The sequence below is a fragment of the Anomalospiza imberbis genome, chromosome 1, assembly GCF_031753505.1.
Source record: "Anomalospiza imberbis isolate Cuckoo-Finch-1a 21T00152 chromosome 1, ASM3175350v1, whole genome shotgun sequence".
NCBI classification, from domain to species: Eukaryota; Metazoa; Chordata; class Aves; order Passeriformes; family Viduidae; genus Anomalospiza; species Anomalospiza imberbis.
Window position 1 is genome coordinate 41,931,948 of NC_089681.1, and position 12,831 is coordinate 41,944,778.

Below are 12,831 nucleotides of genomic sequence, written 5' to 3' on the forward strand. Positions count from 1 at the left end.
TGAATGCAAAAGTTTGACAAAAAAAAAAGAAAAAAGCCTAGATTTAAGGTGGCTAAAGTCATTGGAACCCTTCTTCCTGATGTGAAGTCCACTAGGCTGCAGGAGAGTCCTTCTACAAAAATGCAAGATTGCCAGAATCTCTGTTGATAAATAATTTATTCCTGAACACAGACATATTTTAGAAACATGGTTCTAGTTTGCATCCTTCAAGGAAAGAAATTCAACAAGTGCTTTCAGAACAAGCTCAGCATACACTGATAAACTGAGGACTCCACAAAAAGTCAGTTGTGAACACTGCGTTTAAATGAAGCAGGAGGAGGAATTTGTGTCATTGATATCTTTGTGCTTCTCATTCAACACCAGGTTAATAATACACAGACTTGGGCCTGGAAGCAGAATTCCTCCCTCCCAATAGAGCACCCTAAGCACTAAGCAACAGACTCACACAGCTTTTTTCCTCACTTTGTTTTGATGAATCTCATGGTCCTTGCAAGCAGCAAACAAGTGCACCAAACAGTGGCACAAACAAGAAACTACTCCAGGTCATCCCATCCTGCACAGGGTAGAAGGACACTTGGGAGAGAATCTAAGAGGAGGATTTGATTCCTCCCTCCTCCTCCATAGAGATTAAGGAGAAGACAGAGCCCATGTCTACCCCATTCAGACAAGCACTCTAATCTGCAAGCCTTCCCTCTGGCTACATTGTGGAAGAGAAGTTACCCGCTTGCTTCTGCACACTTCAAAGAGGATGCTGGGCTCTGGATCATGGCTAGATGGAGGAATTTTCCCACAAACCCTGCTGAGGCTTGGTGATGGCTATGACTTCAGGCACATCCTAGCTAAAGTTCAGTGCTTCCTCCTGGCTCACTCTAGACATCTGGCTATTCACTCTGAGGGTTTTCCGACTCATCCCTGTGAATCACCACTTTTTGGTGCACAGTCTGGTGCACTCAGACTGATGGTTTCCCATCTGGTGAAAAGATTGCTGAGCTCATCAGACAGCATTACTTAACAATGCAACAGTTAGAAACAAACTGTTCTGGATCAGTGAGCACCTCTTCACATTTGCCTTGCTTTCTGACTGACTCCTTTTCTGATGAAAAGGCAGTGGAATGGCACGCTACTGGCATCCCCTATTTTATTAGTATGACGGTCCTCATGTACGTCAACAAGAGATTTTCATGTCAGGCAAGCACGACACTGACATTCTGAATTACCAGCAACCCCATCTGGTTCTTGCAGGGTCTCATAAAAGCAGCATGAATGCCCATAAACATGAAATGCCATCAGCACCATGTAACTCGGGCAGAGTTACCTTCATGTGATCTTCAGGGCTGCATTTTCATCAAACCAGGCTCAACAATTCTGATGGTGCAGCCTGTACACAAACCAGAGCAAGAGAACTAGAGGACAAGCTATCAAAAACCATAAAATGCAAGAGTAGGTGACCAAGCAGCAACTAACTAACTAACAACCAAGTTTAGGAAATTAATGTTATCCACTTTGATTCTGTATTTGAATATTTCCTAAAGTCCTCTATTACTCTACTTCAGCTCCCATCACACTTTCCAGCAAATACTCCACAGAGGCCTCACTGTTCTCCATCCCTGAGCTTGACATCATGTCCCATGGTGAATTAATGTGGAGTTCCTATTGGGCATGCTGGACTTGCCACTCCACATAAGAAAAAAAGGAGATGAGAGAATGCAGTCACCAAACCTAGCAGAAATATGGCTGAAATTATTCTGAAATGTTCCTAATGCCTGCACTACTCCAAGTCTCCCCATCCTCTGCTATCATTTTCTTCTCTCTTATATAAGAGGAAATGGATGCTAAATCAGCAAGCTAGGTTTGCTCTTTAACATAACAATTACTAACAATATACCTTTTCCCCTTTGTTATAAATTACTTTAGTGTGTAATTCAGCCAAATGAGAAGACAGACACCACTTATACACACTGTCTCCATCCTTTTGTGTAAGGCTAGGATTAGCTGCATTCACCAGCCAAGAGATCTGCAAAATGACAGCTATTTCCTTCCACTCTAGTGGCATTCATAGCTCTCCTTCAACTACTACCTCTCTTCATCCCCAGGAAATGAACTGTTGCATACAGAAAAAGAATGAGACTTTAATCATTCAAGATGCTGAAGCCTAGAGCTTAACCTCCATTTATTCCACAGATTTTTTTTTTCTTATGTAAGATGGGCCCAAAAACCATACTTAGTGATCTTCTACATGTATAACACTACTTGAGTTAAAAGTACAAATATCTTTGGAGACTGTCCTTAGCTTCTTCTGCTATATAAAACATGCCCTATTAGGTCACTCTAGCAGCGGTGGAAGACACCATTGCATAATCACCTACAGCATACTCAGGCATGCCATCAGTCCCACAAAATCTGGTGGCATCCCCAAATACCCCTTTCTAGTGCTTTCCACTATACCCTTCCCATGTGCACTATGCCTACCTCACACCCAAAACATAGGGTGTCTTGTAGGGTGTGGCCCTACAAGACTCACGCCATGAAGGGAAAATGTGAGGCAGAGGAAACTGTGGGTCAAACAGCTTCCAGAGTCCCACTCCTGCTTAATAAGAGAGAGGAGTAAACACCTGCCTGCATAGGCTTCATGTGTCTTAATATCTTCATGGAAAAGGGCTGTCCTTTCCCAAAGACTCTGTACTGTGTTACACAAGCAGGGCCTATAGGTATTTGCCTTGTTTCTTTAATGTATTCCCAAAGGCTTGGATGTTCTCTCCCTGTAAGAAGCCCAGGTAAAGAGGGAGAGCAATGGAGAACTTCCTCAGACCATTAGTGTGCATATGCAGAGGAGATAGAGACGGAAGACGTTGCCAGTGGAATTCACACAAAGCACTGGACAAGGGAATCAGCTTTCCAGTCCACCTTGACCTGCTTTGCAGTCAGGCAGCTCGCAACTGCTTACACTACTAAAATCCTGCCATGTCAGCTTTGCAAAAGATAGGAAACATCAAGAGAAATATCTTTGGTCATGTCTCTGTATAGGTGTATTGTCAAATCTCTGTGTCAACAGCATCTGTCTCTAAGTCTTGCACAATTTTCTGCTGGTCCTGGGAAACCTCTAAACTAAAAGCAAGAAGTGACCACCCAGGTTCTGGGGCAGATGACCTAGAGAAAATAGCACAGAGGTCCCCCTGAAGTCCACCTTCTGGCAGAAGAGAAAGGAAAAGGGGATGCCCTACTCTGTCCTGCCTTGTGGGGACTCATTTGCTCCAACATCTTGTGCAGAGGAGCCACCACAGTGGCTGTGGTTTTGCCTGCAGGACACAGAAGAAACCTCAGAAATGCTGCGGGGAATTTTCCATGAGGCGCAACACTGATCTTCAGCTCCTGCCAGCCCTCCTAGCTCTATCACCCCAAATCTGATTGTTTGAAACTTGCCAGCAGGCTGAAGAGGTGAATTTCACTCAGCCTAGGGACACCAAGTCTTGGCCCTTACTGACACCATGATAATGACCTATAAGAGCTAAAGGACTATCTATACAAATTAGGAGTATTCAGGGCATTTGAATAGATCACCAGAGTATGTTTTTTCTGAGGACTCAGGTGAAACACACACACTGCAGACACTGGCATGTCCCTGGCTTGTTCAGATTTCAGGTCCTACACTTCCAAGTCAGAATTTAGTCAAATTTAAAGACCATTGTTATTCACAGTTCACTTGAGAGAGCAAGTCTGAGGTTCACAGCTGACCACATTTTCTTCACAAGCATACTATGTAATTTTAACTCCTTCTTGGCTTGCTCTGTTGCAGATCTATTACCAAAAAAATCAATGTTCATTATTAAAAGATTTCAGTATTAAACACTGAAGGCTAGTTCCACAATTGATTTGATCAGTGTAGCTGTACTGAAGTTCTTGAATGATCACTAAGTTGCACCAGTGGATAGGTAGTCTTGTATTTTCAGTATCAAGATATTTGAATAGCTTTATTTTATTTTTATTTCTCTCCAGCTGAACTGGTGTGAGGAGGGAGCAGTGTCATTGCTCTTGGCAAGACTCTTAGCTTTGTATTTGTTTTCATGAAGCTTCCAGTCAAGTTTTTGCAAACTCAGACATTTAGTTACTGTGGTTTCCATACACACCTCAGCCTATAGATAATTAGCTGAAGAAACCACCAATTCCAATTCTCTGGTAGCTCACCTATCATCACTAGTGTAAACCAACCAGCCTTTCCTCCACCAGCAGCCTAAATTCCCCAAAGCACTGTTTCCAGATGGGGAAATTGCCTTCACAAACACCTGTTACATCTCATAATATCAGATAGCACAACGTCTGTAATTCTACCTCAGACTCATCCTACAACTTTGTGAGTCACACTACATGTTTCATGTACCCAGTGAACTAAAGCAAACAAACAGGAACTATTTGTATTCTTCTTACTTATGCCAGGGCTTATAATAAATCCCTTTGAAAACACTTCCGAACAGGTAGCAGCCGGCACACAGGTTTTGCCAAGGATTTAAACTAGTCTTTACCTGTTGCAGCTGTTGGGAAATTTCTAGCTGTTGCTAGAACTGTACTTGTATCTGCATGCTGGGATTGGGAGTGTGAGCAGGTGTTTGCAAACCACAGTTACATTGCTAACCATGTCTCAGACTCAAAACCAATCATACCAGCAATGTCTGGCAGATTATCTTGCTGCAAAGATTCTCATTCAATTCGTCTTACAACAGCGATCAGAACTGCTTTAAGCTATAAAAGCCTCTCCAGCTAATTTCTGAGTACAGCATGATGCTCCTTACCCTGAAGGCCCTTTAAGATCTGACCTCTTTCACCGTTTTTCCTGCTGTCAGCCAGGACAGCAAAAGAGGAGGTGGTATGCAGGCTGAAAAGCCTAGCAGTCCTCAATCAGCCCTTTGTCTTCCATGCTCAGCTTTTTATCCAGGGGCAACAGTCTTTTTCCATTACCAGTAAAAATGAGCCCCCCAGTAGGGGTGATGAAGAAACAATAAAACTAATCATTAAGCAGGCCTGCTGAGAAGCGAATTCCAGTCTCAGGTCAGATCTAATTGCATTCTGACACTGAAGTAATGGCCTGGTCATTTACATTAGCAATGTCATGTTTCTTTTTATTTATTTGTCTCCATTCTGCTCTCCATCCCCATAAAGAAAGAACTATAAACAGATTGATGAAAATATGTACATAGAGATCAAAATACACATATTGTCCTGTGGTGTACTTTTCAAATTTTTAAAGTACTCTCTCCTTAGCCAAGATAAATTTTGGAAAAACTAAAAAAAAATGTACCATTTTGGAAAATGATGAGCAACTTTAAAAGGAAGACTTGGGAAAAATTATGGTGGTGTCATGTCCTATGACCAAGGAAAACAATGTACACAGGGAAGAAAAGACAAATTTAATCATGCATGTAAGGACACAAGATATATACGTATGGCTGATTTTTGAAACTAAGGAGATTTACCTGCCTTTGAGTAATTACAGGGAAATAGTCAGTTTTTAAATTCAAGTGCACCACATGAACACACATGGTGTACACACACACCCACAAATATATTCCTGAAAATATAACTATTTTTAGGTCTCTTTCCTCCCTTGCCACCTTCCTTCTATTGCTCTTACCATTAATGACGTTTTGCCCCTGTCTGCATCCTAAGCCTCCTCCCCCACTGTTTTTTTGCCCAGCCTCACAGTCAACCTCACAGCCTATGACTTCTTCCTTCGAGAATCTAAACAAGATGGCTTTGCATCTGAGTGAACACAATGGGTCTCTCTTCAAAGCCAAGCAACATTTTTCCTATCATTGTTTGCAGGGGAAGAGTCACTCTGCACTCTGCTCAGATATTATGGTCACACAAGCCTTATTAGCTTATGGGTAGATTTGCTGTCCTAAGAGGGTTCGTACAACTAACAAGATCACTTAATCCCTTTCTAGGTCCCTCAGCATTTGTAACAAGTTTTGTAATCGCTTTTTAAATAAAATGTTCTGACCTTGCAAACTCACTTGCAAGCCAGCTCAATCCTCTGGCTTTTTTCCCTCCATATAGCTTTTATGACCTCTCCTATCTGGATAGCAAGCCCTTCCCCAAAGTATCTTAGTCCAATCCTCTTGATGCTATCCAGAGCTAAAAGCCCTCAGCATGTGCTTTGGATCCGATCCCTACCTGGCTGCTGTGCTCAGAGAGGCGTTGATCAAATCTGGTAACAACAAATCAGGGCACAGAAAAAGTAGTTGTAGAACCTGGAGTTGTTCCATCTAATTGCAAGCAGGCTTTCACAACTCATTTACTGAAGAAAACTTCCTTATCAGGTGAGGATGTGAGTAACTTCCACCCAGATTTCATGCTGTGGTTTTTATCAAAAACACATGAAAATATTTTTTACTTTATCCATAGAAGCAACTTTCCAAACTTGCTTTATCAAAAGCCTCAGGATGGCACAGTGACAATCTTGCCTAGTATTTGCCATGCACTTCTTGTTCTTGGGTTAGCCCTGCTAGTGAAGCAGGCCTGCGTAGGTAGGCCACAGTTACATTTTTATATTAAGCTCCATGACATGATGAATACACTGCCACCAGTATCCTAGGTAGCTTGTTTAACAACTAATTTATTCCCAATAATTCCAACCTTGTGAACATTCATCACTGCTAGGACAGGCATGCATTCCCATTTATCTGCCCACACTGGCTCTTTTTAGTTACCTGTGGTGAATCTCTTAAATGTCACCCATGGATGTCAGGCTGAAAACATCTGTGAAGGTCTGGTACAGTTCAGCCCTCTCTGTGCACACATGCCAGAAGAGCCAGGCTGTAACGCCTGGGCTCTGTTTCCACCTCTGCCACTGAATTGCAGGACAAATTCCAACAAATCACATTATTTGTGCCTACATTTCAGCCTTTCATCGAATACAGGGAAGTTCTCTAATTCCCTAGGGTCTTCTGTGGCTTAATAAACACTTAGAGGGTGGGATGGATCAGTGTGCAACAACATGGAAAACACTGGGATTTGCATCTAGGACTATATGTGTCATGGTGTGCAGCAACATGACCGAACAGATTGGAACAGGAAAGCAAAGGAAATGCCACATCCAACCTGCAAGTTCAGAGGGGATTAGGTAAACAAGGAGGATCCCAGGTGGAACCAGGATTAGGGCAACTTGAAGTTGCTACTGCCAGAGAAATTATTAAGAACACTTAAGACAGTAATTGTGAATAAGGTATTTAATACCTTTTCTGAAAAATATTACCTGCATCAGCAGTGTTCCCTACGTCCTATTGAGACATGAGCACTGACTCAGGCAAGGATGTGCCACCTCCAGAGGAACTACTGCTGACTGCAGCACTTGGGAGCTGCAGGAGCTTCCCCAGCCCTGCCAGGACATCAGAATGGCACCAGGCAGCCAGAGCCTCTTGCACAAGGCACTTCACAGCATCCCCTCTCTTCTCAATATCAAACTGCCTGGAACCTTCTTCTTCCACAGTCCCACATATCTCAAAACATGAGCAGAGGAATTTAATTGCGAAGAGGCTCCATTACTCTTATACCCATAAGCTGCTATTTCATTTTATACTTTGCATAAGTAAACTAAGTTCATTTTCACCAATTATTTTCCCTTAATCTCCATACTCTTCCCTAATCTTCATTAAAATATTTTAAAAATTTAATACATTTAGTTTCTCAGTCTTTGACTGTCTTTTCCTAAAATAGCAAATTATGTCTTAAACTCCTATTCCTTTATGCTTTTTATTTTTATTTTTCTAAATTACAGTTTTGCACCAGAAATTTCTTGGTTTTATACAAAACACACCACTTAAAACTACTACATATTATGTAAAATAAATGAAGAATTGCCATTTTGTTAGATTTTTTAAAGCATATAACACATCACAATACAAATGTGCCCCAGTACAAAAATTTCAAACACCCTCAAACTCAAGGCTACTTCAACTTAACTCTTTCAGGTCTTGATCCAAAGCTCTTTGAACATAGAGATAATCCTTTCCTTGACTTTTACTGCTCTTCTTCCATTTCTCTAAAGGTAGCACTAGACTATCTGGAGATAGAGCTGAGTTTTTACATACACCTAACCCCCAAAGTCTGGGAAAGCCTAAGCTTAGGAATGACAACCCCAATACTATCCATAAAAGTGATCCCATGCAGCCAGAAAATATTGGCAATTCCTGATACTTTCTCTTATCCCAAGGAAAGGTTATTGGGAAGAGTTTTGATGTACTGTGCAGCATCCACCCTATATTAACATATATTAATGAGGAAAAAAAAACAAACACGTGAGAGAGTTGTCCAACACCTACTGGCCCTCAATTTAGGGTACTTGCAATTAAAGGCAGCAGCAATCAGGAGCTTGCTAAGTGTTCTGAAAACAAACCTTCACTTAAAAAACGTTTGGCTACAGCCTTGAAAAAAATCTGGTTTGTAGGACAGTTATTCCAAGGTTTTCTTGGCATTTATGGTTTTTATTAACGTCCATATCAGCTTCAGCTCCTTGTCATGGACTGAATTTCCAGAAGCTCTGGTTCATAAGGCTTGTTGGAGCCTATTCTACACAAGAAATTACTTGGATAAAAATTGCTGGAGTCAAGACAGAAAAAAAAAGCTCCTCTCCTCTTCCATCCTCCAAATGATTTACAGGGACTTAGTGTAAGAGCATATTTTACCAGTAGTTTTCTTACTCAGGAGGATAACTAATTTAATAATGCCATTGAACAAATGACAAGCCTGATTGTCTCTGGGAGAGAAGTGAAGGAACAAAGAAACCTTGTCACACCATGTTTTTTGGGATGATGTTATACAACCCCCATAGCCTTGCCAGCAACTTCTCGTGACTCATTCTCCTCTGAAAATGCTGTTATCGATCTCATATTGAGACAATGAAATTTGACTTATTTGGTGTCTGTTGCTGTTCAGTTGGCCTTTCACAGAAGCCAGAAAACATTTATAAAAACTGGAATGCAATAAGAAGATTTGGAGAGAACTTATTATGGATAAGTATGATAAATAAACAGAGGGCAAAAGTTACTGAGAAACTGAGGTTTCTTCCAATTCTTCCTCTTCTGAGGAAGCAGCAGAGACTTTCCATCCTCAGTCAGAGGAAACTCTGGTTTCAGCCTCAGTTATGTGTTAGGCATCAGCACCCCAAGGCCATTATAATAGCAGATGCTCCATCACCAGCAGCTATGTGTTACTCCACTGGAGAACACATATGATGTGGAGCTATGTGTTTTCTCCACAGAGAAAGCCTTCTTTACTCTCCTTGCACCAGCTAAAGTATTCACGACCACTTCAACCAACTGTTGTAGGTCTACAGCAATACCTGAACAGGCCATTTTAAAACATGATCTTATTTGTACTGAAGGCAACAGTAACCTGATTTTGCTGTGAAGGCACTTTGGGGATCACCCTTGCTCAAAGAAAAGTCACCAGAAGCATACTCCAAAACTTACTTTGATAAGAGTGAGGAATAATGAAAAAATAGGTCTTTAATCCTAGGTGCTCTACCAAGATTTACCAGGAAGCAGGCAATCTGCCAAACACCCCTGTACTCCTTGCCCAGCTCCAAGCCCTCAGACTTGCTCCAAAAGACCCAGGTTCCCTTCAGGCCTTTTTCACTGCCAGAGAGAGCTCTTCAAACCTTGCTGGAGCTTGCTCCCTCTCCTGCAGTACCAGGTTATTAAAGAGCCTGTGTTCGTCTGCCTGCCCCCACAAACATAATTCCTTATTTTACATTGCTTCTCCTCTAACACTGAACATAAAAGAACATACTTTTTATTGAAGTTTTATCTTTGCCTGGGCTTCTAACAACCCACACTGAATACTCTGTTATTATGGCTCCTTTTGGATTTAGAAGTATATAAGCTGTTTGTGCTTGGCTGTATGCATTGGTATTTTTATGTTCTTATGTATCTTTATCTGTACAGTATCTCTGAATACGCTTAAAACTGTTTCAAAGAAACTCCCTAAGACTTTTTTCAAATAGAAGTGTAGAAAAGTGATCTGCTACATACATATTTCCCCATCACTTGAACTTTCACATTTAGCGAGGGCTGGAGTGTTTAATTTTGGCCATTTGTTTTAATTTGGCCATTACAGTTTAAAGGCCGTGCCCCAGATTTGGCCCTGTGAAGACGTATTTTGCTCCAGTTTAAATAGGTACGAGGCATAGCATTTTCACATCATAGAAATGCTTCTCTCTCCTCTTTTTTCTCCTAATGTAAATTTTGCAACGCTAATTCCTTTCATAAGAGACGTAGGGATAAGTGGTGGTTTACAGTTCAACCTTCCCCTGGAGCCCATAAATATTTATTGTTCCTTGCCCTGTTTCAAGGCCCAGATGAAATTCATCTTCCTGGGGGGAGGGAGGGATGCTGGTGGTGGAGAGGGAAGGGATGTGGAAGGGCGAACATCATCTTTAAAGTATAAATATGAAGAAAACGAAAACAGATGCGTGGAGAGGAAGAGAGAAGCTGGTGGGAACACGGCAGGGCTGGAGCACATTTTCCCTGGGAGACGGCATGCCGCGCACTTCCTCGGGACGCCCCGCGGGCGGAGGGCTCCCCTGCGGACTCATTCCCGGGAGGAGCGGGGAGCCGCCGAGGCGAGGGGCGGGATGGGAACCGGCCAGCTCCCGGGCGACGCAAGTGCACCCTCCGCCCTCTAGTCAAACCTCCGTCCCTTCCAGCCAGAGAGGAAAATGCCTCCCACCTCGGGAGAGCTGAGGCACGGCCCGTGGCGCTGCCCTCGCCCGGGCGCTGGGCAGGGCGGTGCGGCGGGGAACCAGGCAGGGCACCAGGCCGGGCAGCCCAGCTCCAGCGGGCACCGCCGTGCGAGGACAGCCCTTCGCAGGCGGGCGGGCCCGGGGAGGAAGAGGGGGAGGAGGTGCCGGGAGGGGGACCGGGAAACTGTAACTCATTGTGGATGGGCTGGACTGGCCGGGGTGGCGAGCGCTCGCAGGCCAGCACATCCATCAACCTGCCGAGCGGCCGACAGGCTGGAGCCGCGGCTGCTCCCGCGCTCCCCGTGTCAGGAATGATCCAGCCCGACTGCGCCGCGCCGGCGCTGCCCGGCCGGCGCTCCGGCCAGCGCGCCCCATCCCGCCCGCAGCCCGCGCTGCCCGCCGGGCTCCCGCACGCCTGCGGGGATCCCCGGTCTAAACCCCCTCCGATCCCTGCGGCTGCACTCGAGCTTCATTTAATCCCATCCTGTCCAGTCGCATTAAAGACCGCGGTTGGTCTCGCGTCGCCTCTAAGTCAGCCGTAACATTGCTGGCTCCAGCAGTCCCTGTGTGTGCGAGGGAAGAACCGGGCTCTTCTGCGCTTCAAACGGAGCACACCAAATGCTCTTTTTTTTTTTTTTTTTTTTTTTCCACAAGACTCCCTGGTGGAGAGACTCCCCTCGGAGGTACCAGCTCGAGTTGTTTCTCAGCTGCTGCACCATGAATAAATGGCTTTATGGAACGGTACATCTTAGACTTTGCCATGGAAAACCTGCGGTCAAACTGGTTAGAAGCTCCCTTGCTGTCCCACTGGTAAAGCCATGGCCTTAAGAGCTGCAGAAAGCCAAAATGCCTCGGCACCGGGCCAAATCTCCATTCGCTGCTTGCCCCCCACCCAGCTGGGACGCTGGCACAGGACATGAAGGCGCTGGTTTTGCTGCGGTGCCTGATCCGCATCAGCTGCAACACCTCCTCCTGTCACGGGGCCTTCGCTCGCAGCTCCCGCTCTAAACTTCCTGCACTTTGTCTGCTTAAAGCAGAGCCAGAGCACAGCTTTAGTGATGGGGGCAGTGAGAGTGATTTGTCTGGTTTCAAAGCTTTTGCTTGAAGGATCTCGGTATTTTTTACTTGTTTTTTGAGGCTGATTTAAATAGGCATTTTGAAAATACAGGTAATAGCACATGCTAAATATATGCAACTTTCTCAACATGGTGGACCATTTATATATGATACAAGCCTATCTCTGACATATTTTCCACATAATTTCCAAATTTTCATCAAATCTTTTGTTTCATTGGAGCTCATACATCTTAACATGCCCACGTAAATTAATAGATTTCTGTATTATTATTTACTATTCAGTAAGCATGGCTGTTACCCTAAAGGAGAAGACACAATGAAATATGAACAGTTCTTTCATCTCTAAGAATACCAGTACAATTTATAACCTTAGGTCCTGCATTAGGAACACATCAATACTCAGGAGAGCAGTTAACACATTTTAGCTTTAGGTATGTTCTCACACCCTTCTGAAATCAAAGGTACTGAAGTACAGAATCAAAATAGGGGAGGGGAGCTTTTGTAAGAATAAAATTCAAAAGATAAGCATAGAATCAAGGGTGGAAAAGATCTCCAAGAGTCCAACTCAGCAGAACTGTGTTTACCACTAAACCATGTCCCCAAGTGCCACATCCACATGTTTTTGAACATTTCCAGGGATGGTGATCCCATAACTTCCCTGGGAAGCCTGGGAAGCAGGCTTGCAGTGCTTGATTGCCCTTTCAGTAAAAAATACCCAAACTGCTTTCCTGCAGCTGCAACCTAAAAGATATTTCTGCCTTAGGATTTATTATTCCACCATCACCAAAACGTTCTTTCTTTTTTTTATTGGATAAAATAAATATGTGGTCTGTCAGGGGGGAGGAATTAAATTAGATTCTGTTTTCAAATAAAGTGAGAGGGTGGATTTTAGATGGGCAAATACAATTCTTCAAAGAGGTGTTCTGCTACGCAAAAAAGGATTAATATCCCTATACTTAAAGAAATACACACTCAAGAGTTCAACACAATATTTGTTCACAGTACTGAAGCTCTAATGGTAC